Source organism: Procambarus clarkii, chromosome 90 (genome assembly GCF_040958095.1).
Source record: "Procambarus clarkii isolate CNS0578487 chromosome 90, FALCON_Pclarkii_2.0, whole genome shotgun sequence".
Taxonomy (NCBI): Eukaryota; Metazoa; Arthropoda; class Malacostraca; order Decapoda; family Cambaridae; genus Procambarus; species Procambarus clarkii.
The window spans coordinates 11190358-11217136 of NC_091239.1; positions in this window are offsets into that span (position 1 = coordinate 11190358).

Here is a 26779-nt window from a genome sequence, read left to right on the forward strand (position 1 = left end):
TTCCTGATAATTATGTAGGTGGTAATCTTGTCTATAACTCTCCTGTCTTTCAACCCCAATGGTGTAATTCCAGTAACTTTTAATAGTATCTCGTACCTCTCAGCTCGGGTACTAGTCTGGTGGAATATCTCTGAATTTGTCCTAATTCATATATATATATATATATATATATATATATATATATATATATATATATATATATATATATTTAATTAAAAATGTGTGAGGGTACCACCTCTGGTGCCAATGTGGGGACCCATAGCCTCGGAGAAGAAAATAAAAAGTATTCAGAGGAGACCTTGTGGTTTCTCACTGAACACTAATATTATCTTCTCCTACCACCCCCATTCTTTTGTATATACACATATATATTTACTTTATTTGAACTTTGTTACAAAAAAGGAAATTTACAAATTACAAATTTGTTATTAATAGTCAGACGTCTTATGTTCTCACCTGTGTTTAACAGAAAATGTAGAGAAAGACGTAGAGGTAGAGAGAGATGGAAAGAGTAGGAAGGAGGTAGTAGGTGATTAGAGGTGAACCACTAGTAACTTGACCAATGTACCCAAGTCTGTTATTAAGTATACGTAAAATATAAACCCAAAGGAAGGACAAGCTACAAAGAAAACCGCCCTCGGTGTAAAATACACAAAGCCACAAGTCACATACGAACAATAACCAACCCCAACACAATGAAGAGTGATTACAATTATTCACATTGAGATCCCCCAGATAACAAATAAATGAAAGAAAAGTTGTGTGCAAGTAGATAAGCCAAGATCCTTATCTATATTACAGAACACACAACAATGGGCAACGAATATCACATCCACCTCCTCCTCCTCCTCTCCCCCCCCCCCCCCACCCGGATGAAAAGTAATTTAGACAATCTAAACTCGTAATTAGCGACCGTGGATGCTCTGGCTATTTCTCTTGACCATAGGTGCCAGTGTTCTAAATTGCTACCTTGATGTATAAAATTTCATAGCGTGGACTTCACAACTGGCCTACAACGACCAGCAGCTTCACAACATGTTGGTCGATTATAGATTAATTACAACCTTAGTCTATCTAAAGGCTATGTACACTGAGACCAATTGGAGGCTGACTACAAAGGCGAATTTGGAAATGTTACTGTGTAACCAAAAAAGTTTAGTTTTTAACAATGCATAATTTTTGTCATATTGTTATTCTGTCTATAGTTGGAACTAGGTAAGGTTAGGTATTTTGGTTCTTCTGGGAATTATTCAACATGGTCTTCAAGCTATGTTCAATCCATGCTATGGCCGACCTCTAAGCCGTATTCACAATTTTAACATGTTCATTCATCCAAAATATGAATGTTCTTATATATCATGTTAATATATAATAACATATTAAGGTGTGTTAGGTTAGGTATTTAAGTTCTGTTGGCGATAATATGTATTTGAACTAAGTGGGTAAAGCATGCAGGCGATGAGTCACAATAACGTGGCTAAAGTAAGCTGACCAGACCACACACTAGAAGGTGAAGGGACGACGACGTTTCGGTCCGTCCTGGACCATTCTCAAGTCGAATCGACTTGAGAATGGTCCAGGACGGACCGAAACGTCGTCGTCCCTTCACCTTCTAGTGTGTGGTCTGGTCAACTAAGTGGGTAAAGCATTTGCAGCGTTGGGAGTCGAACCGAGGTCGTCAGCGAATCACTGATCCAGAAATGCTGGAACGCTTGTAAACAACTTTTCATTCATAAACAGGGTGTTTGGCGGCTGGATCAATAAGCAACTGGCCTTTGTTGATGAGGACTAGGAGGATGAGAACGGGAGGTAATATGGATGAAGAGATAATATAAGATTCCAGCACAGGCAAAAGGTTTATGGAAAGATCAAATGTAATCACTGGCAAGGCCCAGAGCGAGGCGCATATAAATTAGTTTTAAATCATAAACAAGGGGTTTTGATACCTAGATTAATGATCGGCTTCTGTTTATGTGGATAGGTTGTAAAATTGACTTTAACCGCTGCCATCTGTCCTCTCGTCTGATACACCGCAATGATTACGAAATCGTTCAATCAATTATAGATGTTTAGGTGTTTACCCCAAAAAATTAGGGACCGCGATATTAAAGTTTTCTATGCAGCGGTCCTAATAGTTTAGGGTGAGGGGGGTTGCTCGGGTGCGTAGGATTCCTGTTAGGCGAAAAAGTTGCATTAATTACGGAGTGCCAAATCGAGAGAACGGCTGTTAAATCTGTATTTAACTTAACAAGAGAATAAAGCTAAAATCTGTATCCTCATAGCAGTGTTCGAAGCTATGACTCGAGTCGTGCTTCGTACACTCACGAAACGTCCTCTGAAAGGTCAATAAATCTACGAACCCAAGCACAGTCGGCTTCGTTCTCGACTCATAATCCGGGATCCTAGGTACTATTTCCGGGCAGGAAAAAAATGGTTGGGATCGTTTTCTTCTTTCACCTCATGCCACTGTTCACCTAGCAGTAAAGAGGAACCTGGGGTATAGACAACTGTTGTGAGGCTGCATCTTGGGAAGGGTCAGTAGTTCGACCTTTGGGGGAAGGGATATAAGCCTAAGATATATATATATATATATATATATATATATATATATATATATATATATATATATATATATATATATATATATATATATATATATATATATATATATATAATAGTGACTTAGATGTTTCAAGATTTTCTCGTATTAAGTGATATGTTCCCTATTCTATGTTAATTAATCAATGTGTTCTAAGATACATTTGCCCATTTATAAAACTCATCTCTGCTTAAATGAGGCGGCTGATATATATATTTAGCGGTCACTAATCGCCAGCTACGGTGTAGAATGTGTGTAGAAGCGGTCACCAATGATAGGTCCTATGAAGGTATAGAAGAATCACAGAGAAAGAGGTATTACATTCCTCTTACGGTGTCTGTAAAAGGAGGCTTTACCGTACGTTGGAATAGAGTTGGAATATGTTGGAGAAGACTTACAGCCGTCGTGGCTCTTCTGCATTCGTCGTCAGGTGAGACAAGTTGTCTCAGTCAGTGCGTAATAGCCAGGTGGTTTGTGGGTAATAATAGGGCAAGCGGACTACCGCTCGTAAGCAAACAGATTACCACACCTCACCATCACCGCAAACTTTGCCGCAAGCACAAATGTAAGCTCCATACAAGTGCGAGTGCACGCGCGCGTGCACACAAACTCACACACACACACACACACACACACACACACACACACACACACACACACACACACACACACACACACACACACTGGAGGCTGACTCCATACACAGTTTCAAGTGCAGATATGATAGAGCCCAGTAGGCTCAGGAATCTGTACACCAGTTGATTGACCGTTGTGAGGCGGGACCAAAGAGCCAAAGCTCAACCCCCGCAAGCACAAGTAGGTGAGTACAAATAGGTGAGTATACACACACACACACACACACACACACACACACACACACACACACACACACACACACACACACACACACACTCCGGGACCAAAGAGCCAAAGCTCAACCCCCGCAAGCACAATTAGGTGAGTACACACACACACACACACACACACACACACACACACACACACACACACACACACCAGTAACTCAATTACTATATCACTGGATATTTATCACACAGCCTTCACAAGTACTGTTAGGCCAGCATATATTCCCGAGATGATTTGGATGAAGCTGTAGGGATTCTGGGGGGTCCTCAGAGGTCACAGAAGGTGGCGGGTTTGACACAGAAAACTCTGACTTTCCACCTCTGTTCTACGTCCTGTTATCCCTTAACTGACTTCCCTTTGCCTTGGCTACCACCCAAATTCGTGTGAATGAGGTTATAGATATGTCTTCTGTTTTCTTTTTGTGTGTGCAGGATCGAGATGTTAGCTCCTGGTCTCCCGCCTTTTTTAATCGTCGGTTATCTAATGTATTGGCTTCCTTTCCTGATTTACGTCTATCATAACTACTACATATATTTCTCTCATTTGCACTTATATTCATCCTCAGGATGCAATCCGGATTAGCTGTCTAACTCCCAAGTACATAATGTACTGAGAGGTGATCATAGGCGTCAGGTGAAACTAACTTTGCCCATTCGTTTCTGCCTGGACTGGGAGTCGAACCCGGGCCTTCAGACTACGAACCCAGAGCTCTGTCCGCTCAGCTGAGATAACCCTGTGTGTGTAATTTCATAAGTGTAGTTACAGGATGTGTGTGTGTGTGTGTGTGTGTGTGTGTGTGTGTGTGTGTGTGTGTACTCACCTAGTTGGATTTGCGGGGGTTGAGCTTTGGCTCTTTGGTCCCGCCTCTCAACCATCAATCAACTGGTGTACAGATTCCTGAGCCTACTGGGCTCTATCATATATACATGTGTGTGTGTGTGTGTGTGTGTGTGTGTGTGTGTGTGTGTGTGTGTACTCACCTAGTTGTATTTGCGGGGGTTAAGCTTTGGCTCTTTGGTCCCGCCTCTCAACCATCAATCAACTGGTGTACAGATTCCTGAGCCTACTGGGCTCTATCATATCTACATGTGTGTGTGTGTGTGTGTGTGTGTGTGTGTGTGTGTGTTTGTACGTGTCCCTTTATTTACAAAAAACTCATCCACACCACATTTTCCTTGATCATGACATTTAAGACAGCCATACCACCACTCTCCAAGAAACAACCAAGCCATGATCATAACCAGACGAGGAAAATGACAATATTCGGTTCAGAACTCCTGTGAGTTATACAGGGAAGTGAAATTTCCCCTTTATATATATATATATTTAATTTTTTTTGGTCTAAAGTTTATTGGCTATTGTTTCTTCTTACGTATAATTATCTTAAAAGCGATCGAAAAGAAGAATGTTTCGAGAAATGGAAAGCTTCTTTTTTTATTAATTCTTGTCGGGATGGAACTGTTTATTTTAGAAAAATGTGAAAAATGGTTAAATATTCTGTACCAATTTAGGAATTTAGAAATGCTTGAATAGAAAATTCTGTCAATATTTAACTTTGAATGGAATCTATCACATGCAAATGCAGAATATAATTGACAAAGGAAAGTGAAATATGTATCTTGCTAATGTGTTCACAATGACATAACTGCTTTAAGGATTTTGGGATGGGACGGCGGGAGGAATTGAACGCCGACCTGCATGAAGCGAGACAGTCGCTCTACCGTCCAGCCCAAGTGAGGAGATGTTTTTATATGTTGAGAAGAGTGTGAGATGGTTATTTTCACTGTGCCACTTCATTTTGCTATCAGTGACTTGAGGTCAAACTCTTTTTGTTTCATGCCCTGCCTGCTAGACTTGCTGTATCTGATGCATATATATATATAGCTGAAATCGACGTTCTTAGTCTTTGTCAACTCTGTCCTTAAAGTTGTGGATTGAGGTGGCTTCCACAACTTCTTCTTAAGGCATTCAACTCATTGCCTACTGGTAGAGGGTACAACTTTTTTCCTTACTTTTCCTCAACTCATTTGTTTTTTCAGCTTCAACTTGTGTCTTCATATCCTATTTTCATCCATATATTCTGTCCTTGTCCTACTTGTCTTTGCCTCTCAGTATCATGTATGCTGTGATCATATTTCCTCTTTCTTCTGTCTTCTAGAATTGTGAGATCCAGTTCCTTCAACCTGTCCTCATAGCTTAACCCAATTACCTCTGAACTAATCTGGCTGCAAATTTCAGAATTATTTCAATTATAGTTTTATGAAGACTAAATTTATGTTTTATGCTTCACTGCGTGTCGATATAGGGCTCGGTTCTGCATATTCCCGAATTGGTGTAAACAAATTTGTTTAGAGTGCCTTGATAGAGGACTGATTTAGGTTTCTAAACTACGTTTCAACACTCGCCAGCGTTCCATATTTCTGCTGATGTCACCCTGTTCGTGTGTGTCTCCGGTATCAGAGTTGGAATTATATCTGCAAACAATTGTTTTCCCTCTCTGATTCCTATTGTTGTCTTTTATTTATGATGTAAATACCTTCTAGTATTTTGTTTGTCCTATTATCTTCTCTTCATTACCTTATTTGCACTATATAATGGATTTTAGTGACTGATTTCATTGAACTGTTCATATCCTTATTCAACGTGCTTTCCCCCTCTGATTCGGTGGCTTGTGTTCGGCTTCCAGGTCATAACACATGGTTTCGTTGCTTTGCAATTGCCTGGGTTAAATTCTAGCGGCCTCAACATGAACTACATCCATTTGTTCAGGTCACTCTTCAATGTGCGTTAGTGCATCCGTGTATGTGTGTGTTTTTACGTTCGTTATTATGGAAATGCGTGCGTGTGTGTGTGTATGTGTGTGTGTGTGTGTGTGTGTGTGTGTGTGTGTGTGTGTGTGTGTGTGTGTGTGTGTGTGTGTGTGTGTGTGTACTCACCTAGTTGTGTTTGCGAGGGTTGAGCTCTGGCTCTTTGGTCCCGCCTCTCAACCGTCAATCAACTGATGTACAGATTCCTGAGCCTACTGGGCTCTGTCATATCTACATTTGAAACTGTGTATGGAGTCAGCCTCCACCACATCACTTCCTAATGCATTCCATTTGCTAACTACTCTGACACTGAAAAAGTTCTTTCTAATGTCTCTGTGGCTCATTTGGGTGCTCAGTTTCCACCTGTGTCCCCTAATGAGTGTGCCCCTTGTGTTAAATAGCCTGTCTTTATCTACCCTATCAATTCCCAAGTGATTCCTATCAAGTGTGTGTGTGTGTGTGTGTGTGTGTGTGTGTGTGTGCGTGCGCACGCTCGTTCGTACATGCGTAGCCATAAATCTGAGGGAATTATTTCATGCTGAAATTAATTGAATTAGTTCCAAAGGTCTCCAGCCTCGTCTTATAACTTGTAAAAACGTTCTTATGAGATTCCTGCAATAGCTTCATCACTTAAACTCTCACTGAAGTTGTTCTGGCATATAAAATCAACGCAGACGATTCTGAAGCTGTTAATCGCTTTGGCAACAGCATCAGAGCAGAATGTCGTGGGTATATTATAGTCCATCTTGGCGCAGAGAGGCAGTGAACCATGTAGGAAGCCCTTCTTAAAAGTTTCTTATCTCCCTGATTCCGTTTCGATTAATTTCTTATCATTCCAGTCCCACGAATCCTGTACAAAACGGAAACTTGAAAATTAGGCTACGTTATTGTATTGCTTTTGCTTATCTGAAACTGCAAATTAAATTTCATGTAACTAAATTCTTTAATTCTTATTGAACTGGAGTTCATTTTTATCGAGTCCAGAGCAGCATATCTGTCGCACTGAGTTATATACAGGGCCATAATTATAAGTCCAGCCTGGCGGTTATACAGACCCTTTGCCAGTCATTAGGTGGGTAGTTAACATGGGTTTACGAGTAGTTCTGACGTCTGTGGCTTGGTGGCTAATGAGACAGTCATTACCTCACAATTGGAGTACCCCATTAATTCACCGAAACCTCTCAACCTCTAATCATGCCAGCCAATCAGAACTCCGAGTACTGTCGTATCTAGTTTGTGATTCGTCGGTTCCCCATGGGTAGGCTAACATGCGTAATGTCCAACAAGGAAGACACAAGATCAGTGGGAAGTGGCGAGAAATATGTGGGTCTTCAATGCATGGCTGCCCACCATTTTTTATTGAGCTTCGAGCAATATATCGGCGATAAACTAATTGTATCAGAGAGTACGAGGACACGCGGTAAACAAGTTTAAGACTTCCAAGGACTGTAGAGGAAAAAAACTAAGTTTTCTTAAGAAATGACACTAGTAATGTATACTGACACGAACTCCTTAAGAACAGCATGAAATAGAAACAGTCATTATCTTGTTGACCAAATAACACACTAGAAAGTGAAGAGACGACGATGTTTCGGTCCGTCCTGGACCATTCTCAAGTCGATTGTGAGAATGGACTTGAGAATGGTCCAGGACGGACCGAAACGTCGTCGTCCCTTCATTTTCTAGTGTGTGGTTTGGTCAACATATTTCAGCCACGTTATTGTGACTCCTCGTCTGCAGTTATCACCTTATAATATGAGTACTACTATTGCAAAAAAGGACAAAAGCATGTGAGTAGAGCTCAAACCATGCAAATACGCTTAAAAAAAAACACTTAAATCGGGCGGAAATGCACGTGATTAGAACTAAAATACACATAAATAGGACTGAAACTCACGTATATGAAACTGAATCACATTAGAATTGGACATTAATTCACGAAATATAGACTTTAGCAAGGGACTTTACACAAAATTTATATTAAGCAGAGATAAATAATTAAGTCCTACTTGAATAGGTTTAATAAAGACTAATGAAAATTGGTCTTTGGTATACGAAAAAAGGTCGCATAGAATTCAGACTTGTAAATATAGAGTGGGGTTTAAAAGGCAAGGAATTAATTTAAACTAAAATAGGAACATATTTTTTATTTCATATAGGAGAAATGATTATACCTAAGACATTTTCTGAGAAATAGACATATATATATTTTCGCTTTATCCCGACGCACAAATACATAACCAGATGTACTTTGAAATGATCAGTCAACAGACGATTTTTTTTAATAATTGTAAGTTTGTTATTGAAAACCCAAACAAAGTCGACCTTTTCCTTACACTTTTTAATCTTCATTTGAAACAAATCTGACAAATCTATATATAATATGTTAATCTTAACTCGCCTATTGAAACGCCAAATGCGTCGGAAATGCAGGGAAGTTACTAATTATTTTTTTTAGAGAATACAGTATTATTTTCAAAGGGTTTTAAGCAAATATATGTGTATGCAGAGACCTTTTCCGGGATAAGACGTATTGAAGGTCTTGGTGTTGATTTTAATTTTGTATTTGTTTGGATCACTGGTTCTTTTGTGGGATCCAGACTCGAGTTATGAGTTTTCCTGAATATTCCTTCGTGGGTCCTAAGCCTCTTGTTGGCCCACCAAGTCTCACTCATTTGTATATTAGAGAATGAGTGAGTATTTTTGACTCATACGTTGGCTTGCGTAAGATTATGTTCTATGAGTTAAATCTCCGTCGTAATGAGGTTCGAAGTTGAGTGCCTTTGACAAAAGTGTAAGCCACTGTGTATGTTTACAGTCTCGTTTGATGCATGAACGACAGACCAGCACGGGAAACCTTTTACTGTCCACTGTATACTGTGAATCAAAATTTTTTCCGTGAAAGGTCAACTCATTGCTTCCTGGAGGTGGGAATTTACAATTACATTAACGTGGACTGGGGAAAAAAATTTAGACATACTATCAGGATGAAAAGAAACTTATTATTCAACAATTGTCAAGGAAAACCAATTTTTGCTTCCAGAAGGCAACAAGATACGTGATAATTATTAGCTCGTGGGTTATGTTAATTAACTTATTCATTAATGAAACTGCATTTTGTGTTTAACTTAATAATGAAATTACTTTTTGTTTAAATAAATCATTAATCAAAATGCTTTTTGTGTTTAACAAAATCATTAATGAAATTGCTTTTTTGTTATTCTATATATAGCAAATAAATTTTCATGCTTCATATTGTAAAAAATAATAGATGAAGCAGAATTTTAGATGAAGCATTATTAATATGAAGTCCTGCCAAATAAATGACCGTCATCTTTCTTTATAACAAAGCCCAGAATACACAGAGAAATCACATTATCGTGATAAATCAATGAGAAAATCCACAGGATCTTTTAAATGAGGGTTCGAACCTATGTACTGGGTGTTCCCAGATGCACTCTCTAGTCGACTACGTCACGACATGGTCAAAACACACAATTAAACAAAACACAATTTAAAACGTCAAATGGTGTTATTCAAATGCTTTAAACACATTATAATCAGATATATAACAAAAGCAAAACAAAACAAAACAAAAAGCAAACAAAAGCTTCCTGTGGGAAGCGTGTTTGAGCTTCCCACAGGGAACAAACAGATAGCTCATGAGACACACTTAACTAAAGGAGAAACACGTACCTTCATGAGAAACATATAATCAGATGGGAAACATATAATCACATGAGAAATGCATAATTACATGGAGAAACAGATAATCGAGACTCTTGGGAACTGATGGGTTGTTATGCGATGTATGACAGCTGATGATTTGTCCCTAAACATGACAGTTGATGGAAGAGTAAGAATAGACGTTGTTTTATCATGTTGATGTGAGACTTTGTAAACTGTTTGCCACAGAGCCCTGTCCCCTCCGGTTTGTCTTCCTGTTAGATCAACCGAGATTTACAGACCTATGCTAAAGTTCGAATTATTTTCTTAGCGGTAATGAACTTATTGTAACGACAGAGAATAAATAATTGATGTTATTCAATGTCCCTTTGGCTGCTACTACCATCTTCACTGCTGGCGATGAGTCACAATAACCTGGCTAAAGTATGTTGACCAGACCACACACTAGAAGGTGAAGGGACGACAACGTTTCGGTCCGTCCTGGACCATTGAATCCATTTGGATTCATGACAATCGACTTGAGAATGGTCCAGGACGGACCGAAACGTCGTCGTCCCTTCACCTTCTAGTGTGTGGTCTGGTCAATACCATCTTCACTACCAACGCCTTGAACGATTCCCTCACATCTTTCCTTGAACTTCTCCTCCTAAGAACTCTTTATATTAACTCCTCTCCCATCACCCCACCCACAATCCATTCCATTTCTCAAACCCTCCCACCCCACTTTCTCTATCGCTTTCCACACCCCCACCTTCCTCTCTCTCGCTTCCTCATCTTTATTTTCCTTTCCATCCTGCTTGTAACGCTCAAACAACGCCCTCAACATTACCATCCAGCTCAGCTCTGCAAATGAAGGTTTGGTGTTCACGTGTGTGTGTGTGACTGTGGTCAGGCGAGCCAGCTCGGGGTCGGGCTATCACTCCTGACACGCAAAAAACTCGGCAATTAGTGGTTTGGATTCTTACTTGGGAAGTGACTCGACGATCTGGAAGATCACGAAAACTCTGCTTTTTTTTCCTCTCTGTGTTTTTTTAATCCTCCCATTTTCCGGTTCCAGGGCCGTTAACATGAAAATGGCTAGTTGCACAATCGAGTTTCGCTATAGTGCCTTTCTCTCCCATTTATTCCCCTTAGGGAGAGTTATAGGTGATGATAGTCCACTAACCATTTAATGTCAATGCCTCGAGAGGAGGCTAATCCGAAGTGGCTAATTTCTAATTAGTGTGGTTAATTGGAAGAAGCTAATTTCTCGTTCTCATATCCATAGTGTTGTATAGTCATACAATTATAGTGCTTTCTCTATTTTGGTTTTCCAGTGTTCATGTTAGAGTGAGGAAAGCTCCAGGATTCTTTACCTCTTGTATGTCTTAAGATTCACCTCAGCCTTCTAAAATATAAGTACTTACAGCAGGTATTTGGTAGAAAGTGCCAATATATATAGTGATGGAGGTTGACCAAACCACACACTAGAAAGTAAAGGGACGACGACGTTTCTGTCCGTCCTGGACCATTCTCAAGTCGATTGTGAGAATGGTCCAGGACGGACCGAAACGTCGTCGTCCATTCACTTTCTAGTGTGTGGTTTGGTCAACATATTTCAGACACGTTATTGTGACTCCTCATCTGCATTTAGTGATGGATCACAAGGAAGTTGAACTTTGTATTGTTGAATTTGTACAAACCAGAATCTATTTTAACCGTTACGTTGCGTCTTAAATGTAGGACATCTTAATTGTACGATGTCTTAAATGTAGGACGTAACTTAACCTCTCCTAGCAATCCGAGACTTAATACACGTTATTCCAGGCCCAATATATTACACATAAGTGCTATTCTAGAATTAGGAATATTTCAGTTTGGTTTTTAGCTAAATTTTCTCTGAGTTTAAACCAATTAATAGTACACAAAGTAGGGTACTTGTGGTCCATCACTACATATTGGTACTTTCAACCAAATAGTCTCTGTACGTACTATTATTTCAGGAGGATAGGTTGTAAGATTGGTTGATAAAGGATACTATTCAGACCATTATTTAACTAATATTGAGGTTAGTCGTTTGTGTGGGAAAAAATTATGTAATATACTTCATGAAACAAATTAATATTAAATAAAATATTTTCCATAGTTTCTTAAAAAACTTATATAATTTCTATTGTGGTTTTGAAATAGTTCTTGATGGTTTTATATATTATAATATTTTATTATTATATTATATTATAATATTATATTAAAATATTATATTATAATATTATTTTATAATATTATTTTATAATATTATATTATAAAACGCACACTTACGCTGTGCGTATTAGTGGCTTTAGGCATTGTTTGTGTTAGCTCTATCTAGAAATCCAACATTATGTTTGTAACTCATCTTGAATATATGTACTTTTATCTGAACAAACATTTGATTTGATATAACACACACACACACACACACACACACATATATATATATAAATATATATATATATATATATATATATATATATATATATATATATATATATATATATATATATATATATGTATGTATATATATAAATGCAATTGCCGATCATTAAACACTGATCATTTGTATGCGGAAAAACCACAAAGAAATATGGAAGAGAGAGATGAACGTTTCGGCCTGTTAAAGCCGTTGTCAACACCAGACTGATGTTGACAACAGCGATAGTGTGCGTTTTATAATATAATATTATAAAATAATATTATAAAAAATATTATAAAATAATATTATAAAATAATATTATAAAAAATATTATAAATAATATTATAAAATAATATTATAATATAATATTATAAAATAATATGATAAAATAATATTATAATATAATATTATAAAATAACATTTAATATAATATTATAATAAAATATTATAATATATACAACCATCAAAAACTTGGTAATTTCAAAACCACAATAGAAATTAAGTTATAAAATATTTTGTGTTTTTTCCGCATATATATATAATATATATATATATATATATATATATATATATATATATATATATATATATATATATATATATATATATATTTATTTATTTATTTATTTATATATAAAACAAGGCAATTATTAGTACTCAAATCTTTATGGGTGATAAGGTGAGTACGGAGCAATCGCTAATTAGTAATAAGTAACTCACGCATTTTAAAGTAAAAAAAAAAGTTAAAAGTGCTAATCTTCTATTAATCGAGCTTAAAGATTCAAAACTAATTTTCACCGTCCAGTGAGGATTGGGACCACATTACCTTGCTTTCTCGGCAGGTCAGCCACCTCTCCTCTCACGGGTTATTTACAGCCAATATGTTCTTCTGTCTTGACTTCCACAGTACCTCTGATGTTGCTAGGTTTCAACTTAGCGAAACGCATCAAACTTGTATTAAGTGTAAATAATAACTTTGAAGAGTTAATTTTTTCAACTTTACTAGTTAAAATTAACCTAAATAAGATGATTGGTCCCAGAAATTAGACGTGGTATAGAATGAACGAAGAACAGGAAAACTGAATTCAATGTTAAGATGAATGTAAAGGCAATAAATGGAGAAAGGGAAACATAAAGACGTTAACAGGAATAGGAAGAGCACGAAAATGTAAAATGACATAGAGGGATAACTTTTCCATTCTATCAAAAACATATTACAAACGAGTGAGCCAAGGAACCTCAATTTAAGAATAACATTAAGTTTATTAGAATAAAATATCTATTTCACACAGAAATCATAATAGCGTGATTCATCAAATGAATAAATCCACCAGGGCCGTGACGAGGATTCGAACCTATGTCCGAGAGGATCCCAGACGCTGCCTTAATCGACTGAGCTACGACATAGAAAAAATTGCAACAGTTTGCCTCAAAATGTTTGTTTAATTAGATATCAAGTTTTTAAGGATAAGATATCAAGTGTAGCAATGTTCCCTTCAAGAAACCATAAGACCCGATCGACGGAGGATTTTCGAAAATTGATAATAAGATTTTACTTAGTAAATGACTTAATTAGGGTTCAGGTTGAAAGGCAATATCTGATTTTAACACGTGCGAAAGAAAGGGATTTATGGCATGAAATTGCTGAACCAGTATGACAGTAGAACTCGTGGAAGAGTAACAGGGACTGGTTGGGTACCATCGGGAATCGAACGCCGACCTGCTAGAATTGAAGCTGTTTGATTACTAATGTGCTGATGGGGAAAAAATGAGGCTATTCTCCTTACTTTAAAAGATATTTAAACCAGGCAATAGAAAACGCTTCCACCAACCCACTCCTCCACCTCTGGAGAGAACGGGAGAGGGTGGTTGTAAATGATAGGCTTGGCCAAGATCTGCTTTTTGCGACTGGCAACATGTGTTAGAGGAAATTATATGCAATTTGCAGTATTAATGTTGCAGGCTCATTTGGCGATGCATTTCAAAACACACATTAGGTTCCACAGATAATGATGCGTTTAAACACGCAGTGTTCACTATCTATCGATTGGCTGCGCTTTCTATCGGTCATCAACGATTGCTGGTAAGGTTGAATCTTTGCAATGACGGTGATGGTAATTATCAGGAGAAAGCGCTAAGCCAGTATGGCTGTTTAGCACATGGAAGGAATTTGATGACAAGGTCGTACTGTGTCATTCACAGTGATGGAACTGTGCCCAACCACTTAGACTATCGGGGAATCGAACACCGACCTGAAAGAAGCACGGCCGTGACGCTGCCAGTCCAAGTAGTTGGGGTATCTTTGCAAATAGTATTTAATTAAAATATGTGTAATTGTTTAATGGGAAATAATGTGAACATTGACGTATTTATAACAAGAGACGTTGCTTGGGGTGACGAACGCCACGTCTCTATATTAGTCTACATTCCTGTAGACTGTAGTAAAGATGTCTGAAGACAGACATCTTTACTACATTCTGTCTTCATCAATGTATCGGGCATCGCTAGGTAGTCTATCTACAGCAGGTAACCTTACTACCTTCCCTATCCTTCACCACCATCATTAACTGTCCTTCCCTTCACCATCTCCCCTCTACACCACTTTATCAACCACTCACCATCATCTCCGTTCTTCACTTTTTCATTATCTTTGTTGTCATTGTAACTCAATATTTTAACAATATATAAACTTCACAAGAGAAGCTAACGTTTATCATGCAGAATATGCAAGATGAATCTTAGTGAGGATGTAGTCTGGTATTTAACATGATTGGAAATTAGTGTCATTTGCTATTTAATAGAGGAATGTGGTGGGAAAGGAAGGTCGGGTGGGACATATGACTTATGCAGGCGATGAGTCACAATAACGTGGCTAAAGTATGTTGACCAGATCACACACTAGAAAGTGAAGGGACGACGACGTTTCGGTCCGTCCTGGACCATTCTCAAGTCGATTGTGAGAATCTCACAATTGTGGACCATTCTCACAATCGACCTGAGAATGGTCCAGGACGGACCGAAACGTCGTCGTCCCTTCACCTTCTAGTGTGTGGTCTGGTCAACATATGACTTATGACCATCCTCGGACAAAGACCAGTCACCCTGCAAAGTTCGGTGATCCTAGTCTCAAACGTCTGGCCTCTGGAAGCCAGAGAGACATTCTATTTTATAGTTATGAATTTCATTGTAATTTTTCTCTTGTAATTTGCATCTGAATAATGTTCATATAAATTCATATATGTGGTAAATTGTGGAAAATAATAATGATTATAAAAGAGCGATTTGTTGACACTATATGATAAATTATTCTCGTTTTTAGTACAATTTTCTAATTTTTTATCGCAAATATTATGTATATATTACTGGTACTGACAGTTATCACTGTATAACCCATACAGACTGAGTTATGAGACAGAACCGCGTATGAGAAGTGAAAAAATTAGGGTAGACATGACAGGAATTAATGAAGTATATTAGGCCATATGTTCTATGACTCTGGCATCGAAAACAAATAGGCAGTATAAAGGTTATACCTGAAATAATAATTTTATTAAATTTAACCTGTTTGTAGTGGACTTTGTATATGAGAGAAAGACGAAAGGTGGATCACTGGAATGTGTTTCACGAGCTGAAATTTCAAGAAAATTTAAACACCATAGATGAGTTTAAGTTTGTTGGTTTTGAGTAAAAGGAATGGATTTAAATGTCTGGTATAGGTTTAAATGCCTAGGATAGGTAAATCACCACCTCACCACCACCACCACCTCACCACTATCACCCACACTACCACAATTAGACCCCCACCACCACACCAACATCACAAACCACCACCACTACCACACCACCTCACCACAACACTACCACCCACAGTGTAGCTTAATATAACTCATATAACCTATCTTCCACATGATATTGGTGCTAATTAACTCATTCACTTTACGCGTCGCCTGCCACCGCCCTGCCGTCAGCAGAATACAATATAGAGCAGCAGGTAGGTGAATGTATGATTATTGTATTAGCGAGCACTGCAGGGGTGACTGCTAGTCCTTCCAACACTGCTTTCTCCATAGTCTCTGGGAACAAAAAAATAGTTTTCATTGATTGTTTGTCCACTCAAAGAATTATAATCAGGTAAATCCTTTTACTGCTGTATATTTAGACTTTTCATAGGTCCACACTAAGTCTTTTGCATCCACTTCTGAGCTTTATAACCTTAACTTCCTGTTCTACATTTAATGATTCTGCCCGTCTACTTCATTCTAAAATGGCATTAGCTTCTGCTCCACACTCAGTTCTCTAATTACTCTGTTCCATACAAGGGACTTAACAGAATGGGGCAAAGGTGTCACAACTGCTCCAATGACCTTGAATCATCCCCAACAATTATTCATCGCTAATATATTTTTATTCCATAAATGTGACAATAAAAAAATTCCCTTCCCGTAATCCGTTCATATTTTATGAAGTATAAAAATGATAAAGCCATGTGTGTATGAGATTGTATTGAGCATTATTACACAATATATAAGTTATCAAGTATAATTTCGGCTTTTCCCAAGGAATCATCTCGCGTTAATATCAAATCTTAAACTAAATTTAATCTAGTCTTAGCTAACTAGGTTAAACCTAGCCCTTGGAGTATTAAGATGTGGTCAAGCAGTGTCACTGCTTAGTAGAAAAGAAAACTTTCCGATTTGTGGTAACGTAAAACTTAGCCGAATCTTGGTTGAAGACGCACAATCCAGAGGTAAATTTCTGCAGTGATGCGACTTATCTTGTTAAATTTCGTGTTCAGGAGATAGGTAGAAAGAATGAGTACGACAGACTGGACCAATGGTAGTTGTAGTCTTGCAATAAACTTCACCGTTTTACCAATAGTTATATGGGAATTTCGTCGTCTTGAATACAAGATCTTCTGTGTTGAAGAGTAAGCTATCCCCCCCCCCACCACGAGGGAGGATGCAAAAAAACAGAACTGACTATTCAGACCAAGTGCCTAGTTGGGGTGATGCGCAGTTGGGGTGATGCGCAGGTCTGATCGTAGGTTTGTGGTCTAATAGCCTCGTGACCTTTTTATCTGTTATAGTAGTAGTAGTAGTAGGCATCCATCAGTCTCAGGAGACTATGGAGTTGCGCTCTGGTTGTCGGTCTGGAGTGGCCTCACCAGGGCGCAAAGCCAGGGTAGGTTGATTCGGGGTAGAAGCTGTTACCCAAGCAGCAGGTTCCCCCTCTCCACGGCGTTATATACCGCAATACATTGGCTTGCTTGTGACCTTGCCGTGTATTGCATCACCACAGCACTGGACAAAATATGTCACAGAAAATAGTCGTGTCCTCTAACATCTCTGCCTGAAGTTAGTGTTCCAACGCTTCAGAGTGAAACCATAATTATATTACAATTAGTTGAGGAAACTATTTTCTAATGAATATAACAATTATTGAGAAAATCAACATAAAAAAACTCATTCTTAAATCATACCTTACCAAGCGTTCAACTTGACCCTTCAAACATACAGTGATACAAAAGGGTATTCGAACCTATGAACTTCCTGTGATACAGATGAGTGAATCTGAAACTGTTCACAAAATGGATGAAGCATGACCCGGAGTGCCGCGCACATGACGCTGTTTGGTAATTAACGTCCACAGCCTTGACGGAGAAGCACTAACAACCCAATTTGTTCTTCCTTGCTCAAATTTATTATTCCTGAAAGATATCGCGGCAAAATCTTAACGATAAAGTTTCAGTTTTAATATATAGTTTTGTCTCGTTCATCAGCATGAAGCGGTGAGGCTTCGTTCGTGTTGAGATGCAACACGACGCAGGGAACCCGACACCCACTGACTTGTTGGGTGCCTGGAGTCTCTCAGTCCGACACCCACTGACTTGTTGGGTACCTGGAGTCTCTCAGTCCGACACCCACTGACTAGTTGGGTGCCTGGAGTCTCTCACTCCAACACCCACTGACTTGTTGGGTACTTGGAGTCTCTCAGTCCGACACCCACTGACTTGTTGGGTGCCTGGAGTTTATCAGTCCGACACCCACTGACTTGTTGGGTACCTGGAGTCCCTCAGTCCGACACCCACTGACTAGTTGGGTACCTGAAGTCTCTCACTCCGACACCCACTGACTTGTTGGGTGCCTGGAGTTTCCCAGTCCGACACCCACTGACTTGTTGGGTGCCTGGAGTTTCCCAGTCCGACACCCACTGACTTGTTGGGTGCCTGGAGTTTATCAGTCCGACACCCACTGACTGGTATTGGGTTCCTGGAGTTAATTAGCGTTGGAACCTACAGACTTTGTTCTAAATACCTGTCAGGAATATAATTCAACCTTTAATTATCGAGTCTTTTTTAGTGTGTATACTGATTCTAGAGACAACATGCCACTACCAATACCAAGATGCCTTGATTGCACAGCACACAATAATTCAGCCTCTTGCTCTCTCTAACCTACAAACGTCATCTGCTCTCCTGAGAGGCAAACTACGTATTTAAATTAACAGATAGGCATGAATGCGTTTTATGTCGCAATAGTTAACCAACAACTCAGGTATTCATTACGAGAGAGGTTGGCTACCTTTATACTTGGTCTACATATGTCTCTTAATTTTCTAATGGTTGTTAATGGGTATGTTGTTGTACTGTTGGGTATTCTCCAACCGGTTGTTAAAGGTTATGTACAAAATTCTCGCAGTAGTGACGGGAGGGAGGTAGGGGGGAAGGGAGCTATCAGGAGAGAGCGCCAAACAATTTCGACTATATAGCACTTGGAAGGGGTCAAGATAAGGATTTAGGATGGGACGGGGGGAAAGGAATGGTACCCAACCACTTGGACAGTCGGGGATTGAACGCCGACCTGCATGAAGCGAGACCGTCGCGTTCTTCTCACTGATGGGCACCGATATGTAGAGCAGTAGTGGTCACGAACACAATACACACTCAGGTACTGATTCTCTCCTCTTCCTCATCCTGATGTTTCTGATTCTCTTCCTCTAATTCCTTCTTATTATTCATTTCTTATTTTTCCCACTTTTCTATAAATTGGAAATGTACCATATAATTCATTTCATATATTGTGCCTTGTAATTCAATTATACCATCTGTAGTGGAACAAATTACACTACACAATATAATAACTTATTCTGTAGCCTGGTCAGAGACCGGGCCCTGGGGGTCCTTGAGCCCCGGAATCAACGCAATGTAGCAGTTGTGACAGAGAGAATTCGCTACTCGTAGCGGTAATTGGCATCACACGCAAATTGGATCCCAACTGCTGATAGGCAAAGGGATTAGCTGGTAATGGGTTAATAAATAGGTAGGCTAATTGACTGCTCAGTTAAGTAATTGGTACGATGGGTGGGGGTGGGGAAGGTCCTTGTCAGTGAGGTGGTATGGGTGGGTTGGGTGAGGGTGGGTTGGGTGAGGGTGCAGGTAGACTAATATGCAAGTAGACTAATATGCAAGTAGACTAGTATGTAGGTGGCCTATTATGTAAACTGGCTTGTATGCTTCTAAATGATTGCTGACTTAGTAGATCGTGGGCACTTGAGAACACGAATTAATGGGCATATGGGCTCCCGGAAGACGAACTAATGGGTAGACGAGATTTTGGATTTATGACCAAAGGGTAAATGGACTAGGGGGTTTCACAAACAAGTGGGTAAATTAGTACACATACTAAGTACCTATGTAACCCCACAACAGCTGAGATACCCATTTTACTGCTAGAAAAGCAGAAGCATCAGGTGAAAGGAAATATCTTCAGCTGTTCTTGTCCAACACCCTAAGATTTTAACCCATGTCCATCGGTTGTTAGCCGAAGACGTAGCCTACTGTGCTTCAGAAACCCTGTTGTGTGTACATGTACATTAATGCGAATCAATTACATTGATGTCGGTATGAAAATATTAAGGGGTCACGTGAATCATTTTTATTGTGAATTAGATGAATACTTTCGTGATTATCTATTGCGAAAATAATTTACATTTGATCAATATTTGATCTCGTAGGTAGCATATATGTATCAAAGTTATAAAAGTCATATGTATATTGAAAAGCTTGTTTATAAACCACATTTGTAACCAGTCTTGACAGTGTTCTTGACAGCTTGGCTCTTTCTCCTAACTGGGATTCATTCTTAGATTCAGTTGTAAACAAAGAGCACAAAGTTGAGAGTCCACCCCGGTCTCTCTCTCTCTAAAATAAAAACAAAAAACGGTCAGTAAGTTTCCATGTTTTATTGAGGCATTAAGGCTGAGTTTGGCTTGGCTGGCAGGTGGGGCAGGTGCCTCTGTTTTCCCTGTTTGGAAGTCTAAATTCAATTACAAAGTTTAATAGTGTTCTTTTTTGTTATGTTTTGTAACTGTTTACCATTTTCTATCTCCTGTTTATGATCCTCCTCTTCCTCCTCATATATCTTTCTTCTGTTTTTCCTTCTACTTTGTTACCATTTTTCTTTCCACTTTATCTTATAATTTCTTCTTTTTAGTCTTTTTTCCCTTTTATTTCTTCTTAGCCTATTTTTTCTTATTAATTCATCATCTTCTTCTTAGTGTCTTTGTACTAATTATTTCTTGTTCTTAATTTGTTTGTATTATTCTTGCTTCTTGCTTTTTCTGCCAAGGTTGTCGAACATGTGTTCCCACGTTCGAGAGTAGGACGCAAGCCGCCGTTACTGTTGATTATCTCCTTAGGTAGAGGTAGATTCTTCCTTAGTGTCCAATTTCCCCCTTCCCAAACGTCAAAAACGTCTACCCTTCGTGTCCAACTCCAGCTTGTCAAAAATATCTACCGTTGCTTTTGTGTCCAGTTCCAGCTTGTCAAAAATATCTACCGTTGCTTTTGTGTCCAGTTCCAGCTTGTCAAGAATATCTACCGTTGCTTTTGTGTCCAGCTCCAACTTGCCAAAAATATCTACCGTTGCTTTTGTGTCCAGTTCCACCTTGTCAAAAATATCTACCGTTGCTTTTGTGTCCAGTTTCAGATTGTCAGAAATATCTACCGTTACCTTTGTGTCCAGCTCCAGTTTGTAAAAAATATCTACCGATACTTTTCCAACTTTAGCATATTTTCTTCATGATTTTAGTTTGGGTGATAAAACGCACTATTTTTCCCCTTGTGTGCGTAGCATATTCTGCATTATCTGCTCTTAACATGATTGTAAATATGATAATTCAAAACATGCATTCAAATGCATAGCTCAGTGAACAATAAATCTATGATTACGTGATGCTTATAGGACTTTTACAGCTTCCATGTACAATCACGTCATGTGGGACCAATTGATGGGGGGAACATAGAGCTTTTTTTTATTCCTCAATTTGCATGTTAAATTTTAACTTGGAGGATCTGTAGTCTTTTGTACACGTTCAAGAGCACAGTAGGGAGGTGGTTTGGGGAAGGATAATGGATAGGTTGGGATCAGAGTTGGGTCCGATGCTCTAGGGGACACTGATCAAATACCCATCTTGAGGGAGAAATTGGGTTGCATACCAATTCTGTGGATTGTAGTGCACCCCATACCCATAATGTGGATGGTAGTGAACCCCATAACCGTTCTATGGGTGGTAGTGGACCCCATACCCATAATGTGTGAGGTAGTGAACCCCATACCCAACCTATGGGTGGTAGTGGACCCCCATACCAATCCTATGGGTAGTAGATTACCCTATACCCATCATGTGGGTGGTAGTGGACCCCATACCCGTCCTGTGGATGGTAGTGGACCCCATACCCATCATGTGGGTGGTAGTGGACCCCATACCCATCCTGTGGGTGGTAGTGGACCCCATACCCATCATGTGGGTGGTAGTGGACCCCATACCTATCCTGTGGGTGTTAGTGGAGAAAGGAACTGAAATTGAAATAAGTTTAGTGATATACACAGAAATGTGACGCTTTCATTAATACATTTACAAACATCGGAAAGAATCATATTACTGAACATTCTGAGTGATGATGATGATTACAGAGTCACAAAATGGGCGCAGAAACTGAACCCCAAAATTCAATTAACTAAGCGAGTTAGGGTTAATTTGTTAGTTTAACAGTTCAATGTATATATCAACAATGGGTTCGAGAACAACCATATAGGGCAGTCCCTAAACTAAGTCTGGGTTTCAAGTTGTTCTCGAACCCATAATCAGCATATGAAAGTAAGAAAGCTTTAGCAGAAAAGACAGGATGACAAAAAACGAGGCCCAGGAAAGTTTAAGTTTGGGTGTTAACTTCTCAAACTTGCCATGGAAAGTTCAGAATATTTTCTTCAATTAATGGTAACAACAGGTACTCTTGATGTTGGATGACAGGAACGTTTCGTGTCATTTACTTGTTTGTGAAGGTTTGCAGGCTCATTTCAGACATTTGATCTATGTATATATATGTTTTTAAGATTTTACACTTGTTCTATAACTTCCAAATACTGTTAAACTAGCTGCGCTACTCTCAAACCCTAATAAACTTGCTGCGTTACTCTCAGACTCTTAAACAATTTGTTCTACTTTCAGACATTGATGAACTTGCTCTGCTACCTTTAAACAAATCATGAGCTAATAAACGTATGACAAACATTAATTAACAAAGTGCTACTTTCACTGATATATTAGCAATGCTGTTTTTAATGCTACACTGATGCTACTGTGTCACTTTCATAAACTAATAAACTAGATGTTCTTTCAGAGAGTGTATAACCTATGAACTAGAAGGACTGTTCTTTTATCTACAGGTTATTAGTAAATAGATTAAGATTATTTACAACTGTCCTTTGTGTTGTGTTTCGACTTCAGGCTAGTTTTGTGCTGCATTAAATGGCACTTGATTGCCTTTAGACCAAAGGTAAAGTTCATTTTAATCAATTTACACGGAAGTAATGTCCTCCTTAATTGTTATCATATCAGAGATCTTCCGTATTTTGTTCATGTTTCAAGATGGAGGTTGGTAACTGTCAGTAATAATGAAGCTTTTACACAGAGACAAGACCTCAAAACGGACATATGCAATGAAATATAAAATAACACAATTCCAGTCATATTCCCACTTTTAATCCATATTATTTATTTAATTACATTCAATGTTATTCAAGTAATTTTTCCCGAGGCTCTATAATGAGTAATTTAATGTACAAGACTTGCCGTAAGGTGGAAAATATTCATTGAGTTCTTCAAATCAATTCGGTTCCGTACATAATGTGTCACAAGATTATGAAGTTAAAAGTGAAAATGTCTTCCAGCATCACTTCACAATGTTAATTTTATGATTAACATTTCAACAGCGCGTGTGTGTATATTCACATAACGAGAGGTATACATTACCGCTAATCAGGGAGAAAACCTGGGTTGTGTCTGGAAAGAAAACTGAAAATAACCAAAAATGACTCGAGAAATGCAGTTTTTCTGTCATTGAAAAGAAACTTTTAACCAATTCTCTTCGTAGGCTTAGAAAGCACCTTGATAAAAAACAAATTAGAAAATTTAATTAAAGTTAGTTTATACGAGAAAACAATTACATTAAATCTGGAATTACCATCGCAATTGTAATGGAATAGGAAGAGAAGAAAGCTATTGTGAGGAAACGCCAAGCCATTGCGACTGTATAGCACTTGGATGGGATCAGGACAATGATTTGGGACGTGAATACGACGTCAGTCAATCCTCGACCGTCCCAACTATTGGGACGATCGGGGATTGAACGCCGACCCGAGTACCCCCAGGATTACCACAGAAGACAGGGTACCCTAAAGTTTACAACAGAGAGTGTGCCCCTCATAGTTCGATCTCAACTACTTATATTCATATATAGTCACTTCGTATTATTAATCATATTCACTACGGAATATGATTATCTACATTGTAGACTGATCATATTCAATGACAATAATGAACGCATTCATACATTAATTCACACACACATATACAAAATTATTATATATACATGCATTATTATAAAATTATGGATACATTCACACATACATCTATTTATAAATATAATGTAGGCATGTATGTAGAATATATAATGCACGTACATTAGACACACAAATATACATAAATGCCTTCATCCCTACATTCCAGTATATATGTAAGCATACTAATATACATAAATGAGTAGGTACATATACCATCTTATTTCTACGACTATGTAAAAACCCCGTGACGAGACGAATATTAAAATTAACCCTATATGTTCAGTAGAGCAAGCCGAAGCGTATAACTGACTCCGGTAAAAGGAATTAACTAAATAAACCTCAAAGACTTTTACCAATGTTTTTTTGGGTCTTTTTTTGACCTCAGATTTATTCTTGGTCAAACAAACGGATGACAGTGACTTATGTTAACCTGATAACCTCACGAGAAGTAAAAAAAATAAAAATAAAACGAAAAACAGGAGTTGAACGTTAGAGGAAAACTGATCTTTCATTATTGATTTCATAAGATTCGTTTCGGCATGATGTCGACTCTTCAAGCGTCCTGTTTCTCGTCTCCAGACAGCCTCGTGTTATTTAGCGGGTAAATAGAGAGAACAGTACTGGATGGACAATTCAAGGTCTTTCACGCCTGCCAGAGAGAAAACTGAGGCATTTTTCGTAGCTGACAGTTTAACAATGTGTAACAGTCCAGTGAAGCACTTGTCAAGGGCGAGGTAATAGTTTCTCAAAATATCTGTCTTAGGAATTCGAGGAAGCTATGTGAACCGCTTACGTAACTAATTCTAGTGCTTGATTATTTTTATATGAATATTTGTTTTATATTATACTAAACACCTTGAATGTTTACATGTTCTGATGTTTAAAATCATCTTAAATATTATTTTGAGAGTATGTACATAAAAATCTTACACTATAAGTATATTTGCAATTTTCGTTACGTATAATTACTTCATTATAATAAATAAAAGAGAGTGAGATTACTGTGTCTTTTGCAAAGATGAATGTGCAACGCCACCCAGTTAGCGTCTTAAAAATAAACTGCAGGTTAGATAAGAACTCATTTACAAATTCTCAACTTTCTTCGTTTGAGAAATGGCCATTACTTCAGTGTTTAATCATGATTCATTTTTTCCCGTAAGATGTTTTGAATCAACGTTCCGGTGATGTTTAGGTAAACACAAATTCTTCTTCAACTGATATTTAATAACGTTTAGACACAATAACAGTTTAATAACAGTTTGATTCTAACAAATAACGGAGGAAAAATTAATTTCAGTTACTGTATATTCAGACTTCAATTGTAAACATTCTAAGAACAGATAATCAAGATACTTCAACGAAAACTTTCACACTCTACTTACGATGTTTACAAGTTTAAAGAATATCTTACGGGTTAGGAGAAAGCAAGTTGCTTCCTAGACACATGAAACATTGTCTTTAATGCGTGAATTGATCATTTCAATAGTTTTTTCATTGTTTCACTACAATTGTAATTAATATATTTTAAATTTAAAAGCAAAAATGTCGATTCATTTGTAAATTATCAAAATATTTACGTTGATTCGTAGATTTTGATATTGACTACACTACTTTTTGTTCTACTTTGTTCTACTTTGTTCTACTTTGTTCTACTTTGACTACACAACATTTGTTCATTTGTTGATGTTAAAAGTGAATTAAATTTCTGAGAAAGTTCCATTATGAAGTCTTTATGAGTCATTGTCTTTAACTTACATTTTAATACTGGCATCTCGGCATCACGGGGCCTGACGGCTGAGTGGACAGCGCTCGGGATCGTAGTCCTAAAAGTCTAGGTTCGATCCCCGGTGGAGGCGGAAACAAGTGGGCAGAGTTCCTTTCACCCTGATGCATCTGTTCACTTAGCAGTAAATAGGTACCTGGGAGTTAGACAGCTGCTACGGGCTGCTTCCTGTGGATGTGTGTGAGTGTTAAAATTATGATTATGGACCTGCCTGAAACGCTATGCGTGCTAGTGGCTGTACAAGAATGTAAAAAATCTTGTATATATATATATAAACAAAAAAATAAATAAAAAAGATTAATAACATGTTTACATTTTTTAGTGGTATAAGTCATGTTTTCGATTTTATTTCAAAATTCTATATAACAAAATAATTTAAATTTAACCATACGTCATGTGTGATTTCAGCTGCATATTTGATGATACAGTATAACTTTATAATAGTTCTTGTTTTATTTATAATTTATTCCTATATTGCTTCTACATACCACTAATTCTGTCTTTCCCTCTCTCACTTTGTCTCTACTCTCACTCTCTCTCTCTCACTCTCTCTCTCTCTCTTCTCTCTTCTCTCTCAACATCTTGTTGAGAGAGAAGAGAAGTTCTACATCAGTTTATTCATAAAGTTATTGATTACTTGAAGCAGGATCGTAGTGCTCATTTATTTGACGAACATATTATTTCTTTAAGAATTAACTATAT